We start from the raw sequence: 24,905 nt of genomic DNA, 5'->3' as shown, positions 1-24,905 counted from the left end.
CCAGATGTGAGGATACAATACAGTATGCATCTCTACTTCCAGATCAGATCAAAGATGACTCCCAATGAAACTAATAAATTTATCTTGACAATAGTATGCTGGACTCTGCCATTGTCCATGCCTGTAATGATGGAGTTACAACTATTTATGAAGAACTATACGATTACACTAATATAGGGAACACATTGGGGGTAAGGGGATCTGAGGAGGGTTAAGGAACTGTAACATAATAATAATAATAATAATAATAATAATAATAAATACAGAAAATAGAGTATGCAATCTTAACCTTTGTAATCAACATTTTGCCTGCATTTGATTATGATTCTTACACCACTATAGATATATTGATCCTTAGGTATTATGATATTATGCCTGAAATCGTATTTTAAATTGGCAACCAGAATCATTATAATTGATAGTAACAACATCTAATAAACCTTTTCAAATATAGTAAAATAGGTTAATTAGTTGAAGCAAGGTAAACATTGAAAATGATAAAAGAATTGGTGTTTGAGAATACTATTTTTTCAAGATTATATTATGGAAAATTCTCTGCTTTCAAAATGAAAGTACTTAGTGGTCTGTGCCTAAATAACAAGTATTTGCATTTATTTCAGTGATGTTAATTTATAAAATTTGCTAAACAGTTTCTTCTACACTACTATATATGTAGATATATACATATATATCATTCTCCATCCATTATCCAGTACAGCATTGTACACCTAAGGACTGTTCACATTTTTAGCTTCCTTTGGATATATATTGAGTCAGAGAGTAGATTTTCAATAGTCTTAGAACTCTCCATACTGACTTCCGCAGTTGCTGAACTAGCCTACATTCCCACCACAGTGGGCTAGAGTATCTTTTCCCCACCTCCACATTATCCACAATCTCACTCACTAGGTAGAATGTCAATGTGGTTTTTATTTGTGTTTTCTGACAGCTGGGGAGCCTGAGCAATTTTTCATGTGTCTGTTAGCAATTTGAATTTGTTCTTTTGAGAAATATCTGTTCTTTCCTTCACCCATTTCTTAAAGTTGTTTTTAGTCTTTGAGTTTCTGAATCTCTTTGTAAATCATGAATATTAATACCCTATCAGTTGTGAAGTATGCAATGGTTTTGTCCCATTCTGTTGGTTGCTTCTTCACTTTGTTGATTATTTCCTATGCTGTACAGAAGCTTCCTAGTTGATGTACACCCTTGTGTTTATTTTGGGTTTAATTGCCTGTGCTTTTGCTAACTTTTGGTGTCTTTACCAATTGCTTTATGTTGTGCAGTGCTCCCACTGTTTCCCTCGGATTCTTAGATGGTTTCTAGTTACCAGTTTGGGTCCTTGATCCATTTAGGGCTGATTTTTGTATAAAGCAAAAGGTGAAAATCTTGTTCCTTTTTTTCTGCAGGCTAGTATTCAATATTCCCAATAGCATTTGTTGAAAAACAAAAAAACAACCTTTGTTCTCGGATTATTTTAAGTTTCTTGTCAAAGACTAGTCGTCCTTACATGTGTGGGCTCACTTCTGAGGTTTCTATTCTGTTCTATTGATCTCTGTTTCTGTACTAGTACCAGAGTGTTTTGATGATCACTGCCTTACAGTGTGGCCTGAAGTCTGGAATTGTGATTCCTCCAGCTTTTATTCTTCAGGATACCTTGTATAATTGTGGTCTCTTGTGTTCCCAGACAAACTTTTGTATCATCTTTTTTCATTTCTGAGCAGAATGTTGTTGGGATTTTGACTGGGATCTCATTGGTAATATGGATATTTTGATGATGTTGATTCTACCAATGCACAAACATGATAAATGTTTCTTTTAATGTCTTTTTTTATTCCTTTTTAAAATTTTATGTTTTTCATAATAGGGGTCTTGCATGTCCTTGGTGACATTCATTCCAAGGCGTTTGGTGTTCCTTTCCACTATTTTAAAGGAGACTGTTTTTACAAGTTGTTTCTCAGCCATGGAACTATTTGTGTGTATACTAGACCCATGCATTTATGTTCATTGATTTTGCATCCTGATATCTTACCAAAATCTCTTAGGAGTAACAATAATCTCTTTACTCAGTGTTTTGGTTCTGCTATGTATAGATCATGTCATCTGTGAACAGCGATATTTTTAATCCTTAGTTTCCAGTTTGAATTATTTTAATTTTGATTAGTGAGATTTATGCTTTAATTAGAAACAGACAGATAATTAATTCTAGTAGGTTTTAGTTTTGCCTTGCGGTAGTTCTTTATTTTTGTTTCTTCTGCATATGTTTTGGTAAATTCTCTGAAATTCTCTATGTATAATATTTTTAAAAGATTTATTTATTTTTACTGGAAAAGCAGATTTGTAGTGATAAGGAGAGATAAAGATATTCCATCCTCTGGTTCACTCCCCAAGTGGTTGCCAAAGGCCAGAGCTGAGCTGATCCAAAGCCAGTAGCATGGAGCTCTATCTGGGTCTCCCAAGAGGGTGTAGGATTCCAAGGCTTTTGGAGGTCCTCTAAGCTTTCCTAGGTTATAAGCAGGGAGCATGATGAAAAGTGGAGCATCTGGGACATGAACTGGTACTCATATGAGATCTCAATAGTTGCAAAACAAGGATTGAGCCACTGGGCCTAAAATATTCTCTTTTTTCCAATAAAAATTAGTTAACTTATTTCCAATTTGGATGTTTTCTATTTTTTTTCTTGATCAATTGCCAAAACAATATATCATGGTCTTTATTATTATCTGTAGAATTAAACAAGTTGAAAAACATTATCTTACATTTCTTCCTAACAACGTAGTAGTTGGAAGGCATGAAATGCCTTTAAGTAGTGTTATTAATTAAAATATTTTTATTCTAGAGTAACTAAAAATAGGTAAATATGTAAGAGAATATATAGAAGACACTGATATGCACAAAAGTTTCTGGTATGCAATATGTAATTCAAAAACATAGTAAGAACTGTATGTGACTAGATATTAGAGAAGAAAAATTATAAATAATTATTCACTTACTCATTTACTTTAGCTTTTTTCCTATATTTCTTTCATCTTTCTCAAATTAAGGTAAATTTCTTTCATCATTCTCACTTGCACTTTTGTCAACTTCTAATTCTTAAATTTATGTTTTGTTTTGTTTTTGTTTTGGGCACAATGCGTTTTTGTGATAGGATTTTAACATTTAACATGTTATATTATTAGGTGGATTTTTAAAATTCATATTTTGGGTTTTTCAGAAAATTTAAATGCATATTTGCAACTTTTATTTTCAGCTTATTACTTTTAGGTCTAATGTTCTGCCTTTAAATAAAAGTCAGTACTAATATTAGTTGGTTACCAAGATATTTTTGCAAATTTTATAATCATTTAACATTTAGAATATGAACAGTTTTGGCTCTTGGAAAAAAACAAAACATTTTTGGATGCTTGGTGATAACTATATTTAAGAGTCATAGACATAAGAAATATGAAGAATTGGAAATTTTTTCCCACATACTGAGATTAGAAATTTCTTTATAGGGGAAATATGGAGGCTGCTGATCCCATTATCTGGACAGTTGCAATTTTAGAGAAACATAGCACGTACCAATCTCAAAGACATTTTCTTAAGACTACTACTTCATAATTTAAATTTTAAACTAAACACTTTTAATTTATATATTAGACAAATAAATTTGATAGTAAATGATTTTTTAAAATGTTTATATGCAGGTGGCCAATATCAGGTATTTCGTAAGTACAGATTAAAGGGCTTAATGGTGCATCACATTCTTCTCTCTCTCCCTTCCATCCTTCTTTCTCCTTTTCTTACTTTTAATTTTTACAGTGACAAATTTTCAATTTTGTCAGTAATACAAGAAAGCACTATAAAAAACAGCCATCCAGAGCCTATCGTGGTAGCCTAGTTGCTAACATCCTTGTCTTGCAACTGCCGGGAGATGTTTGTATCCTGACTGCTCCACTTCCCTTCCTGCTCCTTGCTTGTGGTCGGGGCAAGCAGTTGAGGATGGCCCAAAGCCTTGGGACCCTGCACCCATGTGGGAGACCTGGAAGAGGCTCCTGGTTCCTGGCTTCCGATCAGCTCAGCTCTGGCCGTTGGAGCCACTTGTGGAGTGAACCACTGGACAAAAGATCTTTGTTTCTGTCTCTCCTCTTTGTAAATCTGATTCTCTAATCAAAGTAAATAAATCCAGGGGATGGGGAGTCATCCAGTAAAACCCTGCAACAGATCCCTAAGAGTTTAACTATTACAACACTCATCAACCATGTTCAAGTATCATGAATTCTTATATTTATCCTGAGAAAATGGAACATATGAAAAATCAAGCATTATTTATAGATCATTGCACAACAAACGTGGTTTTAAAGATTTTATGATCGTTGCTGTCATTGGTTGTTTTTGTCCTTTCAAAGTTAATATGGTGAAATCATAATGTTGATGGGGGTCATTGGGTAAGTGGCTGCATTATGAGCAGATATTGAGAATGGGATTAGTTCCTTTGTGCAAGAGGCTGAATAGAGCATGTGTTCATCACTTCCATCATGTGGGAATGCAAGGAGAAGTGGTCCTCTATCAGTGAAGGACAGCGCCCTAACCAGATTTCAAATTCATCAGTACTTTGTTCTTCCACATCTTAGCATCCAGACCATGAGAAATAAAAAGTTCACAGCCACTCTGTGTACTAACACAAGGATAAGTTTTTGATCATCACAGCATTTTTAACAAATAGATACTGTGGCATGACCATATGTGATAGTTGAAGAGAGAATGTGCTGAGGTAATTTAGCCAAGGTCACAAATTCAGTGTCAGAGATCCTATAATTATACCCAGGCATACTGACTCTGGATTGTAAACCAGTCATGTGACTGATCAGCTGTATTTCTACAAATATATTGAGCTTAGTGTGATCAAAAAGAAGAGAGGAAAAAAAATCTTGAGAAGAAAGAATGAGTTCAACTTTTTAAAGCACTTGTTTAAAGCAACTTTTTTAAAGCACTTGTTTAAAGCACTTGTTTTTAAAACACTTGTGTGTTTTTAAAGGCAGAGGGAAGGAGAGAAAAATGAAAGTTTTTATTCCCAATGGTTCACTTCTCAGGTGGCCACAATTGCCAGAAAGAAAGCCAATCTGTAACCAGAAGCCTTTTCTGGGTCTCCCTTTTGTGTGCAGGGTCCCAAGAACTTTAGCCATCCTCTGCTGCTTTCCCAGTCCATTAGCAGCGTGCTTAATCAGAAGTGGAGCTGCTGAGATATGGACCAGTGCCTGTTAGAAATGCTGGTGCCCCAGGTGTTGGCTTACCCTACTGCAGTATGGTGTTGGTCCTAACTTTTTAAAATATAGTGCAAAAGCATGACTTCTAACTTATCACTGGAAAATGTCATACCATGCTTTCTAGGATAAGGTGCAGTTGCCTCAGAAGCTGGTAGTTCATAAGCAGAGATGAGTAAGGCATCTATACTGTTTGGTGTTCAGTGGTTCTGTGTAGGAGCAGAGAAGAAGCTGCCATTAAACAGAAATGATCTCAAATAAAATGATGTTAAATTAGCCAGTTACTGTATTCAGGTGTTATGAGTACCTATTTGATTTTAAAGAATCAAGTATCCCTAAATGTAAAATAATTGGCAGAAATGTAAAGGCCTTTACGACTCTAATTACATTAGTAGGTCAAACTTAGTTCAAGATTCAAAGAAGGTGCACAGTTTCTGTTGAAAGAACGAGAGAGCACACAACAGCAGTGATTTGACAGCAGTGGGGACCCTGAGAGAGCTGCTTAGTACAATAGGCATGTTTTCTGTATTTCACTAATTACCCATGGGTAACCTTGGATATTGGGTCTTTTATCCACAGAATTACTTTCCAAGATAAATTATTACTGTAACTATTATATTGGTTTCTTTTGCTGTGAAGCAGTGTCCAAACATCAAAGATGTTTCCTATTAAAATCAAAGTATGCCTCTATTGGAAAGCTCCTCAAATAGTGTATGACACTTGAAGATGCTGGCTATCACTTTTGATAATTAACTGTATCTAATTTGGCAGATAACTGAAATTTTATTTTCTATGACAGCTTGACACAATACTTGATTTAGAGAAGCAAGATATTTAAATATTGCAGAGTTGAGGGCCACAGATTCTGAATGAATTCCCCACGTTTTGTATAACAATTTTCAGGTGCATATTTCTTTTTTCATAGATTACAGATGATAGGTAAATAGAGTAGTACATGTACATTTTGTGTATGTGTGTATCTATAACATGGATATTTCAGAAATTAATAAAAGAGGCATATTACAAAAATCACAGAGATCAACAATTTTACAATGAAATTATCTTTCAATTTTCCAATATTTTAAATTACCCTTGTATGTATAAATGCATACACAGATCTTTAGGATTATGTATATATAAATTCTAAACAGTATAATTCAAAAGTTCTGATTATGTCTTTGAAATATTGTGTCAATATAAATTACTATTAATAACCCAAAATTATTACTAAATTGTTCTACACTATGCAATTAAACAGGAGCCTCATCATTTCCAACTCTATGTTTTCTCACTAAGATATTTTGAATAGTGCATTTCCTCAATAAATTTTAACAATCTGAATGGAATTTTCACTATCATTATCCAACAGTTATATAAAATTAAATTTACATATTTCTTGGAAAACTTCAGTTTAACTCTGGGTAGTTTCCCTTGATAAGAAGCCAGTAATTTATTCCAAAGTTTGATATCTATAGAATTATAAAGGTCCAATACATGTGCGCAGAATTTAATAAGTGATTTGAAAATAATAAGCCTGATTGCAAAAATGATTTAGTTAACAGATGGTTATTGTATTTTTGTAAAGAAACCTTCATATTTGGCATCTATATAAAATAGTTTTCAAAATGATTTTAAAGTATTGAGAAAATATAGAATGTTTGCCTATGCATATATATATATATATATATACTTTATACATATAGGGTGTGAAAACATTCTATGTTCTCTGACTTTAGTATTTCCAACTATACCTGTTAATTACTTATTTGAACTAGTCCTGAATCCTAAAATTTTGTAAGATTAAAATGTTAAATATGTGAAATATTTTTGCCAGATGAAACTTATCATTATCACGCCATATTATTTTAGCAATCATCTTCTTATTCATGATCATTATCTGCCTTTAAAAATAAAGGCAGATAAAAAAAATAAATAAATAAATCTGAAAAAAAAAAAAGAAATATAGTTTGAGAATTGTGGCTCCCTACTCTGTGGGAAGTATCAATTTGATTCCTGACAAGCTTTCCATACTGAAGTTAAGAATAAGACATTACTATTTTTTTTCTTCATTTTTGACATAAAAGAGGCTGAATGGATATATAAAATGGAAACTAAAGGGTAAATATAAAACCCTGCAAGAATTAGCAATGTATGTTTGTAGCAACAGTCATTATTGCTTCCATGTTATGCAAATTCATACATGCACATTCCCACAGATACAAAAAATATTTTATTGCAAGTTTGTATTTCATGCTCTACTTCTATTATAGTAAGTAAATGTATAATGACAGGTTTATATAATTTATGTTGAGCATTCTTCAATAATAGATTAATCTATTTTTATATTATTCTAGTCTCTGAAAATATATTTCTAGTGGGCATAGTTTATGAAAGCTTATGTCTAGAATCCTTTCTTTTTCTTTTTTCTTTTTTTTAAAGATTAATTTATTTTTATTGCAAAGTCAGATATATACAGAGCAGAAGAAACAGAAAGGAAGATCTTGCATCCAATGATTCACTCCCCAAGTAGCCACAGTGCTTAGAGCTGAGCCGATCTGAAGCCAGGAGCCTGGAGCTTCCTCTGCGTCTCCCACATGGGTACAGGGTTCCAAGGCATTTGGCCATCCTTGACTGCCTGGATGGGAAGCAGGGTGACCGGGATTAGAACCAGCACCCATGTGGAATCCCAGCATGTTCAAGGCGAGGAGTTTAGCAGGTAGGCTATCATGCTAGGCCCGTATTCATGCTTTTTCATAGTAAAATGTACACTGCTACAAATAGTTTCACATAAAAGCTTGCATTCAGCAGTTGACAAGCATTAATTTTCATGATAATCTTTTGTAAATGTTTCATAGCTTTGTTTTTCTTACATTTTTCTGTTTCCTTCCATAGTTATTACTCATACACTATCTAAAAGCTTTCAATGTTTCAATCTGTATTTTTCTAGTTATCTGATATGAAGATTTTCAAATAAATATCATAATCTAGTTTTGAAGAAATAAACTTGAAATATTAAAGAGTGGTAGACTATTTCATCTGCAGGTTCATGTATCTCATTAGGAAATCCTGATACTTTTGAGATTGAAATTTTACACTGTTACCTTCAGCATAATTTTTTTAAAAGTGCATGTTTGATTGTCACTTAATGCTGCAGAAAGAGCAATTAATAGACATCTGCCACCACATATATGGATTGAAAATGACATTATTTGTACTGTGGCGTAATGCATATCCTGACAAATCATGAAAACAAGAAAAGGAAGATCTCATCAAACAGAAATAGCCAGATGATCACAGGATGATGAGAAGCCATTGTCTCGTCTCTTATTTTTCAAATTATGCAAAGATCATTTTATTAGACACTTTTAAAGTTCAGTCTTAACTGCTACTTCAGGAAATGCCAAGTATTCTAGTCTCACAGTGTTTGCTTCTCTTCACATTTACTCTTTATTCTTTATTGCTTGAGTACTTTAACAAAGTAGATGTTAATTTTTACAAACTCCAGGATCTGAAATGTTCCAAAATTGTTAAATAACCATTTCCCTTCAATTAAGTTTTCCTTTAGTATTGTAAATCTTTTCATAAACTTGTGATTTCTGAATCATTCCCTACTTTTGGAACCTACCAATTTTCCTGTTTATATGTTCCTGAGCCTCATAATGGGCCTTTTGACCTTGTTCTCACCAACATTTGAAGACTATGTTGATCTGCTGATTTTCCAAAGCACCAGATCATGATAGAAAACAGTTTCACCACTTCCCGTCTATATATGCCTTCCCAGAATTTTGAGGAAAGTCATAAGACTGTGCTAGAGGTTTCATCATAAAAGATTACACTCACTTTCACTACTGAGTGATTTATTGTGGGAAAGGGGGTATTTAAAGAGGTCTGTTTCTACATAGTCGAGCCTAAAAAGATGTTCTTTTAACTTTGTACAAATGTTAAGCTCCAAAGTAATTATTTGTATGGACCCCAAATTAAAGGGAATGAATAATCTTGAAATCGTGTTAAACATAAGCTTACATAATTACCTTACTTTTTAAAAAAATTGTTAGCCATGGATTTTAGTAGATGGAGAAGTAGACTCAGGACAAAGGGATTAATTAGTATGAAATTGAGTTACATATTGCACAAAGTGCATCTATTTCTACCATTGGTTGCACAAACACATGGATCTACTTTCTACATAGTAAAATTTATGGCATACCAATATTCCTATTTTGAAATATGACACGTATTCTACCTTTGTGTTTATTAGTTCCCAATGTATTGATTTAAAAGTAAAACCTGTAAATATTTGGGCTTATTCAGGACACTGTCTTCAGACAACAGAACCCACAGCAATGCTAAAGTGTTTTGTTATCATCAACATAAATTGAACAATTTCTCTCTACAAAACTCACATATTTCTATGCAGTACAAAAGTTTTGTTCACATAAATGATTAATTTCATCATTGCTATGGCTAAAACAAAAAAGTTTCACTGTTCAGGTAGTTCAATTTCAAACGATGAATTTTCATTCTGTGGAGAATTCTTCAAACTGTAGAATTACAATGTTCTGTATGTCAGGTATAAAGCTCTAGGGACTATAAAAGAAAAATTATCTCCCATTGAACCATAAAGTTAAATGTAAAAACTAAGAATATCTTATATAGTCAAAGAAAGATAGATTTTATATAATGAACAATGAGATTTTTCTAGTGTCAGTTTTCTTTTTCTACACTAATTAATTTCATAACAGATTAGAAAAGTCCAATATGATGATGTCTAGTTCATTCAGCAAAGTAGCATTTTCCCTATTTCAAAAATAATTATTTTGCATGTATTAATGTATTTGTTATCTACTCACACTGTATTAAATATTTTAATGCTAGTTCAATTATATTGTTTCTGCCTCATATACTTAAAGTTAGCTATTTTTTTGTTGTTGTTATTGTTGAAGCTCCTCCTGTATTGAAAAACAAGGAAATTCTCTCATACTTTTAGGTTTTATGCAGAAAAAAAATCTACATGAAACATTTTAGAGGAGACATAAAAATAAAAATAAACATTTACCTTTGGATTAATAATTTTCTCTGGGAAGCAAATAAAAGTATATTAATTTTTCTTCTTGCCTAGGTAAAGTAGAAGTTCATTTAAAAAATCATCAAAATCGAATGTTGAAGATGTATACCTCCATAAAGACTGTTAGAGTATTAGGGGACTAGCAGAGGATGAGAGACCTGCTGTTTTGCTAATGGAAGATCCAATGCCAGCATGGGAAAAGAATTATGAAAAAATTTAAAAGAGATATTGATATATTTATTTATAGGTCTATTTTTAACTTGCTACATACCTGAAGGAAAATGTGATTTAAAGAAAAAAAGTGCTGAGATAATGAACCCCCCAGTCTAAATGTAGACTGGATTTACAGGCTTTTACTGAGTTGGCCAGCTGATTTATTAGGTTTAGGAATTACTATCCATTTTTTTCCAATATGTAATATTAAAGTTACATTGTTTGGTCATTAATCATCCACTTTCTGCATCTTAGCTAAAATGAATTCCTTGGGTTCAAATCATTGGTAACATCTGGACTTTAATATTTGCAACAAATAACCATAGTTCACAGAGTATCTTTGGTAAAGTGAGAGTTTCCACCTACCCATAAATTTAAAATAATATTTAAAGGAAAAAGGCATATGGACATTTATAGTTATTTCACTCTTCTGAATCACCTTTGAAATCATAGAACCGAAAACCCCTCATAGCAAACAATCATACAAACTAAAAAAAACCTAAAATAAATAGACAAACAACAGAAAGTAGAGCTTGAAATCTGACAGGAAAGAGCTGGCGTGGATTGGCTCATGCCTCGCTGGGTGGGACACAAAGATTAGTTACTCCTCACCATGGTGTTGAGGATTTTCCTGCATACCCCCCCCAAAAAAAATGTTCTGCACCTTAAATGTCAACAAATATCTTGTTAGAGTTACAAGCCAGTCTAGATTATCCTAAAATCTGCCAAGATCAGCAAAATTATACTTCAACACAACAAATAGCTAAATACTAAAATGAAATAGACACGAGACAGCTGAATGGTACCTTATAGCCATTTTAAGGTATATAGCAGCCGGTGCTGTATATAAACTAAAATTGAAATGTCAATGAGCTAATCATAGGTTGTGGTTAGGACTTGCTTTTTTTTTTTTTTTTTAAATACTGGTTACTCAAAACCATGTCAATTCCATAATATTGCAAATTGCTGTTGATGTTATATTGGGACTCTTAATTGACTGGGACGATATTCTACCAGCTCTAACTTCGACCAGAAATGGTCTCCCCAAGAAACTGTTCAACCCATCTGGACAATAAGTAGCTGGACTCTATGCTTGGTATATGTTTGCAAGGAAAGAATCTTGATTGAATTTGAACTGTAATACTGCATCAAGGTGGAGGAATCCACCAGGGGGGAGGGAAGGGGGAGGGGAGGGGGAGGGGAGGGGAGGGGGGATTCCCAGAGCCTATGAAACTGTCATATAATGCAAAATAATTAATAAATATATATATACATAAACAAACAAAAAAAGAAATCATAGAACCATATAAGATAATAAAGTAGGCTGTGAAGTCATATAGTCTATTCAGCTTATTTTACCAGTTATTATCAGTAATGCTACGCAAAGCTAAAGAAGCATTAAGAAAAGGCTTCAAGGACTCCAAAAACAAACAATAATTAAATTTTTAAAAAAATTCAAAAAGCCTTTTATAGTCACCTTTGTTAAGAAAAATGCATGGAAATTAATGAAATGGATAAATTCATAAAAATAGCTCTGAGAAGTATTGTATCATCTGTAAATCTATGCAGTTCAGATTAAATGACAAAATCAACATTTTGCCACCTCTCCTACTTCCAGGAAGGTGTAGTTGAGGAAGTTTAGGATGCTGAATTCCATTTAACAAAACCTCTCCATGAAGTATTAACCATCAAGTGTCTTATCTATTGGAAAAGCAAATGAAAGCTTCAGCCTAGGGATTATGACCTGGTTGAACCAACTATTTTATTTTGCTCCTTCACTTCAGTGAATTCTTTTTGACAAGGGACAGTCAAGGACATTTGAGCTAGAAGAGACACACAAGAAGGTGTGCCCTGCTTTCATGACTGATTTCGTTGTTTTATTGCACATAAATTGATATTGTTCTCTTTTTATTTACTTCCTCTTACACCCGTAGGCTACTATCTACCAATTGGCCTTAATAGAAATTGGTACATAAAGAAATTTATCATGAGACTAGATAAGTTGTTTCGAGGAAATGGTAAAAATTTTAAAATAATATCTGTTTATAATAAAAGTGCATGTGAAAATGAATATAATTATGAGAAATCTTCAGTCTTGCATTTCAGAGAATAAGCAAAAGTATAAACTATAAAACCATGATTCCACAAAGTAGTCACCACAGTGTCATTTGTACCAGGTACCCCGAAGCCTTTTACTTAAAAGTTGAGGCTTTCTAAGACTACTGTAGACATACAAATCAGAAATTGTGAGCACAGAAAATTTTGTTCTGAATATTCTTCCAAACTGAACTTTTCAGACAGCATTTTTAACTCAATAGCACATAGTTCTTATTCTGTCAACTGTCCTTTAACACTGTTTGCCACACTTACTGTATGCATTAAAAATTACTTAGATCCTATGTAGCTTTCTTTATCAAATTTGATTTTATTCAAACAAAAGTAGCTTTGTGCTCTTAAGTGGTCCAGGAATATCCACTAAACAATTTTGAATCTTTGCCCTGATAAGTAATATCTACTTACCCTCATTTTTTCCTGGATCAATTAGTCACTTTCTTTTTTAACCTAATACACCTTTCAATTTGAATAATGTCGAGAAGGTTTTTTTATATCTAAAATGCTTTCAATATAAGTCCTTCTCTTGCCCACTCGTGCTTCATGGATCCATTATATAACACATTTTCAAAATTTCATGCTAAAACTGATTGGTTAATTAAACACTTTCCTTACATTTTGCCCAATTTGCTTGCTTTAGGGCTCAAAGAGGTAAAATCAATAGCACATACACATATACATTAAAGGATTTATCATAACAAATGACATAACTGATTGTGCCAATTGGGTAGAAATGTCTGAAACCTGTAGGGTAGGTTCTAAGCAATTGGTGAGTGAAAATCTCAGAGCAAGAAGCTTTCAATGGAAATTGTCTTCTTTTCGTAGGGTGTTTCCATTTCAATTGATTGAGCTAGGCTCACACTGACCTAAAATATTGTTTGATCATTGTTAATGGATTATTGGCTATAATCACTTCTATAAAATACCTTCACAAAACACCTAAATTAGTATTTGATTGAGTTAACCTATTCATAACTTAGTCAAATTAACACATCAGAAAACATTTTTCATATGAATGTTTAGCTATTGGTCATAGTGTTTTCTGAATTGGTGCTTGTGGTAAATTATTTCTTAAAAAGCATTTTTCTGTGTGAAAGATACCCACTGAAGTTTATACTATTTCTGGACACTGTTCCCTCAGATAATTATCTAGAATTCTAGTATGTTATTAAGTTTATAGGTCAATAGATTGATAGAATTTATAGCTCCATTTCTAGACTTTTAATGGCTCTCTTGAAGTCATCAAAATCCATACTTAAATGCTATGTTCAATGTGATTAAATATTTAAGAGTTATGGGAAATCTCTTAGGTTTTGCCCTTATTCTTCTCATAAAAGCTTGTTTATAAGAAATGTAGCTACTCATGAAAAGGCCTGGGCAAAAATGAAAATAGATTATTCCTGAAGGACTTGTAAACATTTTAACTATATGCCAAATTTTTGATTATATTATTCACATGGCAGCTTATCACTTTTGTTATCAACTGAGGCCATACACTTAGAAAACTTTTTAACTGAACTATTACATGAAGGAGAAGGAAAATCTATCCCAATGCGTCATAAATTACCCAAGCAACATCCCTGAGATTATGTAAGAGATCATAAACCACTAATAACAGGTAACATGATATTGTAGGGAAATAAGAATGATCTCTAAATGGTCAGTTTTCTTATTCAGAAATGGCCTTTAAACAATTTTTAGAGCCTGTTATTCCAATTGATATTATATGAGTTAATTGGATCCGGCAATATGTAAAAATGCTTTCCTGGGGGTGTGAGAATTTTTTTCAACATCCAAAAGTCACAATAATATTACACTAAAGAAGTTACAACAGATGTTAATGTCACTAAGGGCAGAAAATCCATTTGAACAAATGCACTTTGTACATTGCTGACAATGTGCATTGCTGACAATGACTCTGAACACACGGAGAATCAAAGGGAATTATCTTCCAGAATATTCTTTCTTGATAAATGTATTATTAATATAAAGATAACAGGTTTCATGTATTTCCTAGGTACAATTCTAAATAAATTACCATATTTCGCTCCGTTCCTTTCTGCCAACCTCTATAGTGGTAATGAAAATTCATGTTTGACCACTATTCTCTTAACTGCTGGATGTTACAAAATATTCGTTAACTATGGGATGTTGATAAAAAGAATGCAAAATACTTGATGCAAAGCTGCCCTGGAACAAAGTTAATGTTGACAAAATGCCAGAAGCAAGCATGACTTTACTTTTCTGTGATAATCACCATGCTCTTAAATGCTGCACAAGGAGGCAAGAAAGCTTTTCATCACTGTTCTCTTCACTCAGACATAGCAATATAGAGAGAGTGTCAGGAACACAATGAGCCTGTACATCCAACACTTGGTACTCCAATGTCCATATTGCCTTTTGCAAATTATTCCTTTTTTTAAAATCAAGAACAGAGGACAGTTCTCCTGAAGGCGGTAATCATGTGAAGTATTAACTATTGCATTCTAGTTAAAAACATGCACCTAACAGTGTGTCTCTGGTGTAAACGCTCACAGTATCTTGGCTACAAATCCCTGCACAGAAACAATCTCTACCTTCCAAACTGGAATTTTCTGTTGACATATTCACTGATTGCAAGACTTGATTTCTCTTTTAAAAATTATTTATCAGGAGGTTGCTATTCAGAAAATCAAATGAGATGAAGTGCAAAAGCACTTCACAGATTAATAGGGACAAGCATATGCACAGTCAAATCATTAAATGATTCTTGTAATTCCAATGGGATGAGAGGAATCCTTGTGAGGCTCATCATGTGAATGACTGACTCGGTTTCTCATGCTTGAAAACAGTGTCATGTAGTTTTTGGAACACACTGAAGCTTTCACTGAATAATATCTATACTGGCAGGTTTTCACTAGATATTTGTTAGAATAAATTCTTTGTACAGTGACTCTAAAAATGATATTTTAAACTATCCTTTTACATTAAATATCTTTATGATGGGAAATATTTTGTTGGAGTCACAAATTGTTACTGAGCAAACAGCCAAATATTGATAAGCATATACAGTGGTAAATAATTCCGTGTAAAATTAAACAGGAAGATAGCCACCTTCTAAAATGACAGAGTGTCAGACAAGGAAAATTACATGTAGGTGAAGGTGTTAACCAAGAGTTCATTTCTGCTGTCCTTCCACCTCCATCCCACTCTCTATTACATAATATGTAGTCTATTTTTTAATCTTCTGTAAAATGACTTATCTTACCAGTTTTAGATTCACACAAAAACTGACCACAAAGTACATTGAGTTCACATATTCAACTTCTCCCACCATGAACATCTTGCAGTAATGGATCTGTTTGGTATAATCCGTGGAATCTTCATACATATTCATATAAGAGATAGCATTTCCTTTAGGGTTTACTCTTATGCTTTCTGGAAGTTTTGAGAACTGTATAAGAACTGTATCCCTCAGTAAGGTAAAATATAGAATGAATCACTGCAGTGAAAACTGCTTATGTTAGTCTTGTTTATCCTTGCTTCCCCCCAAAATCCTGACAACCACTAATACTTTGATTCTTTCTGTTGTTTCCAGAACATCATAAATTGCAATATTAAAATAGACAATGCTCTCAGATTGCCTTGTTTTCATGCAACAAAAGGTATTTAATGTCTTTTCATGGCTTGATAGCTCATTTTTTGCATTCATTGTCGGGTTGTAAAACAACTTGTTTAACCATTCACCTATTGAGGGGCACCCTGATCATTTCGACTTTGGGCAATTTTGAAAAGATTGGTGTAAATATCAGTGTTCAGGTTATTGAATGGACCAGAGTGCTCAACATGTTTAGGTAAATAGCAAGCAGTGTGACTTCTGGGTCAGGCTGCAAGAATACTGCCCTGTAGTACATGAATGTGGCTTTATGATTTTTAAACTCCCATACAAAACTAATAAGGGATCTTATTGATCTGTACCTGTAACAACGTTTGTTTTTGGTGTTTTGGAATTCAACTGTTTTGTTAAGTATGTAGTGGCATCTCATGGTTATGTTCTCTTTTTTTAATTTATTTATGTTTATTGGAAAAGCAGATTTACAAAGTAAAGGAGATATAGAGAGAAAGATCTTCTGTCCACTGGTTCACTCCACAAGTGGCCACAACAGTGCAAGCTGAGCCAATCCAAAGCCAGAAACCATGAACTTTTTCCAGGTCTCCCAATTGGGAGCAGAGTCCCAAGGCTTTGGGTGGTTCTTAACTGCTTCCACAGGCCACAAGCAGGGAGCTGAATGGAAAGTGGAGCAGCCAGGACACAAACCGGCATGCAAACAGGATCTTGGGACATGGAAGGTGAGGATTTAGCTGCTAAGCCTTCGTGCTCGACCCAGTTCTATTCATTTTTATAGTGTGTACAAAATGTCTCCAAATAAACTTGTATCTACATTGATGCAAAAAAAGTGAATGATTATAATTTGATATTCAATTATATCAACCAATAATTTTATAAATTGTTAACAGCATGTGATTTTTTTTTTGAAATTGAAGTAAATTGTGTATGATGAATTTTTAATTTCTATCAATTTATGTGTATGTATATATGATTATGACACATATATTGTTTAACTTAATATGTAAATTTTGATTAATTTAGCATTTTCTTTCTTGATCAACATGGTTGGTGTTATTCCTCAAATTATTTCCCATGGTTAGTAGCATTTAATCCTATGTTATTTCTAAATTATTTACAGATTTAATTATATGAAGTTTATAATGATAGAGGTTGAGGTTTTATTTTCTGATTATGGATATATACTCTTCCCATTACAATTGCTTCAAAACTATTCTTATGCCATTGAACTACCATGCAATATTTATTAAAAAATAATAAGCAAGTTGTATATGTGTACAACTCATCCTGGGTTGTTGATTCCTCTACCTTTTTCTTTCATTAACTATACCAATAGTGTACACTAACTTTAGTAAATCCTAAGGTCAGGAAGACTATAATATCTGTCTTTTCTGAATTATTTTGGCTGTTTATGTATATTTAGATTTGGTGCTGATCTTATTTTTATTTTTAACTCATATTTTTATTTATATAAAGTGAACAGGTTTCACATATTTCATGATACTGACTTAGTAACATATAGAGATGTTTTCTACCATACCTTCCTTCCTGCCCACATTTTTCACCTACCCTCCTACATCCTTTTATCTATTTGTTCCTAATTATCACAATGTCATATTTTCATTTCACTTTGCAATCACAGGGCTAACACTCCATTAGGTAAAGATATCAACACATCATAATTAGGGGAAAAAAGGAACTAGCACTCCTCAGGAGGATAGACAAAAGATGTAGACAATTACAAAATCCCATGAGCTCCTTCTCATTCCCAGGAATTACATCCTTTCACTATGTGTATTAGTTATCACAGATTAAGGGAAGATATTATATTTTCTTTTTGAGACTGACTTATTTCACTAAGCCTAATGATTTCCAACTTGGATCCATTTAGTTGCAAAGACTAGAAGAAGCAGTGTGATGACTCACAAAAAGGTTATAGTTCCTGACTGGAATTACCGGAAATATATACATCAAAATTTGACTTTGAATCCATAAATGTTATATAAGTTTGCATGTATTTATTAGCACTATTTTATTGCTATCAGTAGTGCTATGTAACTTTTCTGGGTTCTTTTTTGTAACATATTATTTATATAAACTGAACAAATTTCCTACAATTCACAGTGCAGGTTTAGGTTCATAGTGATAGATTTCACAGTCTACCATTCCTCCTGCAAATGCTCCCTACCCATTCTCCTCTTTCCTTCTTCCCCCCTTTTTTTCCCTTTCGGTTTATTTTTACAATGGCATACTGTCATTTCACTTTCACTTTGTATTCACTATCTTAATGGTCCAATAGATTCCAGCATCTAACAAATAGAAAAACAACAACAAAAAAAGCTAAATCACTATTCCTCGAGAATATTGGCAGGGCCTGTAAATAATAAGTCTCAAAATGTCATTTTGCTTGCACAAATTACATTTTTTTGTTTCCTGTGTTTAGGTTACCATGGATCAGGGAAAATATAAGATGCCTGTGCTGTGGGGACTGGCTTTTGTCATTAAGGATAATGGCTTCTAGCTGCATCCATTTTGCCACAAAAGTCAAGATTTCATTATTTTTATGGCTGAGTAGTATTCCATGGTGTATATAAACTACATTTCTTTTTCCACTGAACATTTGGTGAACACCTGAGTTAATTTCATATCTTAGCTATTAATAACTGAGTTACAATAAACATAGAGATACAAGTAATTTTATCACATGCTGAGTTCTGTGGAGGAGAGGGAGTAAATTGTGAGGCAGCAGTGAGATAACTGAGTCACATGGCAGCTGTATTTTTGGGTCTCTGAGGCATCTTCAAGTGGTACTCCATGATATTCTGTTACTTTATACTCTCACCAGTGGCCGTGGACTTGGGCGCATTTTCCCCATATCCTCACCAATATTTATATACTGATATAAACATATATATATACACATATGTGTATATGTATATATTTATAATACATGGTTATGTATAATATATTATATAAAATTTATATTTGTATACATATATTTATGTATATATACACATAATATATGTATATTGGTGAGGATCTTCACCAAAATACATATAATAGTGGTTGTATATGTATATATGTATATATAGTATGTCTTGTACATTTGTGTGTATGTATATATGTGTGTATATATATATATATTTAGTTACTTACCTATTTTTTTATTTTTTGGATGATAGCTGTTCTAAATGGCATGAGTTAAAACCTTGCTGTACCTTTTATTTACAATTTCCTGAAGGTTAATGATCCTGCGGTGTTGTTTTTGTTTTTGTTTTTCTTGAGTCTGTTGGCCATTTGAAGTTCATTCTTTGAAAATTACCTGTCTATATCCTTTGCCCATTTCTTAACAGGCTCATTTTGTTGTTACCTTTCTCAAGCTCTTTATAGATCCTAGAAAGTAATTTTCTATCAGTAGCATAATCTGCAAATATTGTCTTCCATTCTGTTTTTTGCCTTTTCACTTCATTGAGGCTAGCTTGTACTTCCTATTTTGTTTTCAATCATAGTGCCTCTTTGCAGCTTTCCAGCTATGTCTTGCTGCTTTGTTCTTTGTACAAGAATAAAGCTATGGGACACTGTGTGCAGCTTCATCACCACTTACTGCTGAGCTGGCCTGTGTGCGTTAGCATTCAGTAAATGCTGGGTTGTCTACCTCCTTAGATGAGTTTGCTCTTTTTGGGATTCAAGGTTTTGGTTGCTGTATGTGACTGCAGTTTTCTGGTAGGGTTAAGAAAACTTCATTTTGTAGTCCATCTGGCCTGTTGCCTTTGTCTGATTAGGAGAGGCATTTTCAGAACTTTCTATATCCTAGGTAGAAAAAAAAATCTTCTGCTTTATATTGTTTTATAATTTGCATTTAAACTTTCAATTATTTTCAACATAAGATTTGATATTGAAATAGAACATCCTACAAGTCATCATCATGCTATTTTTTTATTTCGATCTTCAGTGTTTCCTACGAAAATTTAAATTGAAAAGCAGTAATAAGCATTGCAAAATAGTGACAATAAAAACATCTTAGTTAAAAAATATTCTGGATAAAATCATACTGACCTTCTTACAAATCTTTTATTTATGTAAGATGAACTAATTTCATGTATTTCACAATACAGTTCTAGAAGCATATTGATCCTGAATATTCAGCTTTGAAAAAATGAGTGCAGTATTTCCTCCAAATCGGTAGTTATGCTATAATCTTTATAAGAATCATGAAAGGTGAATGCAGGAGCTGGCTTTGTTCCCATGTCCTTGTCCTCTGCGGTAGGTCTCTTGTCTGGAATACACATTAAGTTTTCTGCTTCAAGGGTGACCAGCACTGAGGGTTCACATTGATTCTCACTCCTAAATTGTGTGATGCTTCCTTTCTTCATTTGACACCTTCAAAGTAAAAAGCCTCATTGCCAGGGAAGTATGAAGATAGAGGCAGTCCCACAAAGCTGTCTTGAAAAACTTTTAAAGAAAAGTCTGGTCTTAATGAAGCAAAAAAGAAATGTAAGGGGAAGATATGAACATGCATTTCCACATAAATTTTTATTTTCTTAATTATTTAGATATCAGGCGCTGTAAAATTTTGGAATATGGGGTGACATTGTATAGATATGGTATTTTACATGAGAAAATTGGAAAATACATAGCGTGAAAATTAGCATGACATTGTGAATGACAAAGAAATTGTTTATTGTGAAATGAACTCATAAGTTTTTTAGGTTAGTACAGTGTACCAAAGCATGGCTTGTAACACTAGGGAAGTTTAAAATTAACCTTGAGGGTCCAGAACTTTAGTTAAACTGGATAAACTGCCATCTCTAAGTGGGTATGAGTTCGGATCCCAGGTACTCCACTTGCTATCCAGATCTCTGCTTATGGCCTGGGAAAACAGTAGAGGATGTCCCAATGTCTTACAATCTGAAACTCACATGAGCAACCCAAAAGAAGTTTCTGGCTTTAGATCAGATGAGCTCCAGAGGTTGCGACCATTTGGGGAGTAAACTAGTGAATGGTAGATCTTTCTGCCTCTCCTTCTCTCCATAAATCGAATAGAAATCAATAAATCTTTTTAAAAACTCCAATACAAATCACTAAATCTTAAAAAAAAAAAACTAAGCTTAAATGAACAAACCAAATAAGTCCTCAGAAATTCTTAAATCTATGACTTTTAAAAGAAAATTATAAATGCTGTCATTCAGCATTATGAAATTATCTTTAAGTGTTGTTTTTATAAATTAAAATAAAAACTTATTAAGAATATTAGCCTGAACAACTCAGTGAGGAGTACATTTGTTACCGAGAGCTAAGATTTGGATATTTCTTCCTTTCTGTCATCTCTACTAGGTTTTGATTATCCCTAGCCAGATCAAAATGAAATAAACCTAGTTAGACAATAAGTTTTCACTGACATTTATTTTATCTTTGTTTACATTTACTCAGTAAAGGCATTCCATAGCTCAGGAGAAAGTTTCTGAAACCATATGTGTCATCATTACCTTACTCTCAGCAATATTTGTTCTAAGAACACAGATGCTTAAACCTTTCACTTCCATGAATTAGTTTGAGGAGAGTAATCCTGTCTAGGTTGGGTGTGCATTAAGGATTTGGGAAGGCACTGCTCCAGGCCATGGATTTGGGAAGGCACTGCTCCAGGCCATGGATTTGGGAAGGCACTGCTCCAGGCCATGGATTTGAGTTTTGTTTGCTCAGTGGCACATGTTCTCAGCAAAGCCTTTGGATTTTAAATCATTTGCATTAATGCTCATTGGATAGATACATTTAAACAAAACCTTCAAATGCATTCTGAAGGTAAGCATACATGATATTTCTCCAATGTTCCTTTAAACCACGCTAATATTTTAGTCACTAACCACTTTATGAGTCTCTTAGATAAATTTCACAAATACATCTCTTTTTCCAACAATTAAGTTTTAGATGATAAGAACATTGCAGTAAGTTGAGTCTTGTCTTTTCTCAATGAAGCTTGTCCAATTATTTGAGTGCACTGTACTTTGAAGTTCATAATCATTACCTTCTTTTTATTCTAACTTTGAAAAGTGAAGACCTGATTGCTGCCATATGACTTGTGCAAATATTCCACTTTGCAATATGTGCTGCATATAAATGTGCAGTTTGTATAGCAGGGGGTGAAATGGGCAGCTTCCCTGCCATCTGTGTGCTAATTAACCAATGTCGAACACAGTCTTGTCATAGGAAAAAGTCATCTTCATTTCTACAGGGTGCAAATTATGTTGCCAAGATTGCAAGGACAGGGTCAAAGTTGGCTGTCAGCAATGGTTCTCAGCTTAGTTTGTGCTATAGAAAGTCCTAAAATTTTTAAATTACAACATAGGCTTATACTTCTATTTTAATGCATAGATACCATATATATATATATATTTGTAAACATAAACCAAAATTTTAAAATGCTAGTTTCCTCATACTCTTGTATATATTTGTTATGGATCTTTTTCTGTTGACATCTTATTTAGTCTAAGCCATATATATCACACTTTTATTTCCCCTGGGAGAAGTTGTAGATACATGTGTGCATGAATTGGGTTAAAGTACAATGATAAATATGCAAATATAAAATTGAAATACATTTACATTAATCATTACTCTTAAATATAATGACCCATGCATTCATGTTTTGGTATGATTAAGAATATAAATTAAACATTTAAAGACATATTTTAATGTTAACATTCAAGTCAGTCTCAGTAATTCTAACTAGCGTGAATCCTAGCAGGGGAAGAAGTTAAAGGAAATTAGTTACCTATTGTTGTGAATTAGAATTTTAAAATTTAGTAATGTTTGTAAAACAACTAATACAAATATGTACTCGCCTGTAACTCCTGCCCTCATCGACTGATAATGTTAAATAATTGAAAATGAGTTCACACAACATTTTGCGCATTATGCCAACATAATTACTCTTGTAATTAAAATCTTGGAAGAGTGGGTGGGATAACACTCTGCTCCTGTGGGCTTGCATAAATAAATAGTATTTTTTTTCACATTCTTCCATATATATGCTGAAGGCATATAGAAAATAAAAGAAATAGCACATGGCACTGTTTTCTTTGGTGATTTGAACAAAATGATCTCAATTCATAGCTAAAAGACGATTACTTTATTCTTCAAGAAAAGAGAGAGAATTACTTTAAATAGAATAAGACATTTCCTGCATACTAATTTTCCTTTGGCTGTATTTTACATTCAGACTAATTTAAAAAGTAATAGTAATTATTTTTACTCACATGAATAGTAGTAATGGTATAATAGAGATGCAGGTGCTAGGATACGTATTTGAACTAGAAAATAGTACTGTCCACTACAGCAATTGGATCTCACATTGGAGTGTCTGGATTTGATATCCAGGACCAGATCTTGATACCAGATGATGCAGTCTTGGAAGAAAGCAGATGATGATTCAAATAGTTGGGTTTCTGCTACCCCTTGGGAGGAATGGATCCTTTCCAGGATTCCAATTGCAGCCACACTCCAGGACATTGGAGAGGGAGCTCCGTGTGTCTTCAGCTCACAAATAAATAGTTAACCAGAAAGAAAAGTATGGGTGCATGAAAAATGTACTACTTCAACTGATACTGGTGGTATCATCCTTGCCATTACTACATTACTAAGAATTAATGATATCTGAAACGTATCTGAAGGTACTTGATTTTCACCAAGATTGTATATTAAGCCTTTAAGCCCATAGAATCTAACAATATATTATTTTATAAACCCAACATAAATACCAGCTCTTCTGTGAAGTTTTCTTTTCTTCCCAGGATCACCTTCCATGTCCCCTGGTGTCCTCACAGTAATTCAGAGTCCTTAGTGGGCAGGGACCAAGTTTCAGTTCTGTTTTGTATACACTAAATAGAAGAGAAAAACTAGCATAGTGAGTATTCAAAATCTTATTGAATGAATAAATGAATGAATGAATGAATGAATGAACATATGAGCCAGGATAAAACTAGGAGACTGGAATATAGGACTTTGTACAGTTGTTCAGAATATCAGAAACAGCTTTTACAATGACTGATCATGACTTCTTGCATACAATATGTGCTCTGGTAATATCTCTTCTTTAATGACTGAGAAGGAGCTCAAAAAACTTAAGAAATAATTACATGCAAATATCTTTTAGGACAGTACATAAATTTCCTTGGCTGAGGGCATACAAATAAATAAATATATATAATCCATACATATGTAATATTAGTATTGGTGATTTTAGCAACTTTAAGATGCATAAAGTGATAAAATTATTGTGTGATCTCCAGAATAATACTGTGGCCATGCTATATTATGGGTATTTATATATTTATGGGTTCAAGTTTTTCAGTATGCTCTCTCCTGTAATACCCCATAATGTGTTATGTCGTTTCAATTTTAAACATGGTGGAACTGGAGGTGAATTTTATTTTAAACCAAATTTCTTCCTTTATTTCTCCATAGAATAACTATAGTTATATTAAAATTGTATAGATTTTAATCTCATTTTGAGGGGGATTTATGGACTATTGGTGCATCATTTTTTGCCCCTGATGTTTCCACTCACAAGATTATCACAAATATTCAATGTCAAATTTTCAATACTGAATTTGTGGAACAGACAAAATTTTATATTGCCCTAATAAGCTTTTATCACTTCAAAACAATC

General features: G+C 33.2%; 1 protein-coding gene across 1 annotated transcript in view; it reads left to right on the top strand.

Annotated features, from left to right (window-relative positions):
• NKAIN2 (sodium/potassium transporting ATPase interacting 2) overlaps positions 1–24,905 on the top strand; it is a 986,696-nt gene that overhangs the window by 381,403 nt on the left and 580,388 nt on the right. The window lies entirely within an intron of this gene.

Source organism: Ochotona princeps, chromosome 1 (assembly GCF_030435755.1).
Source record: "Ochotona princeps isolate mOchPri1 chromosome 1, mOchPri1.hap1, whole genome shotgun sequence".
NCBI classification, from domain to species: domain Eukaryota; kingdom Metazoa; phylum Chordata; class Mammalia; order Lagomorpha; family Ochotonidae; genus Ochotona; species Ochotona princeps.
This window is presented reverse-complemented; position numbering and strand designations above follow the sequence as displayed.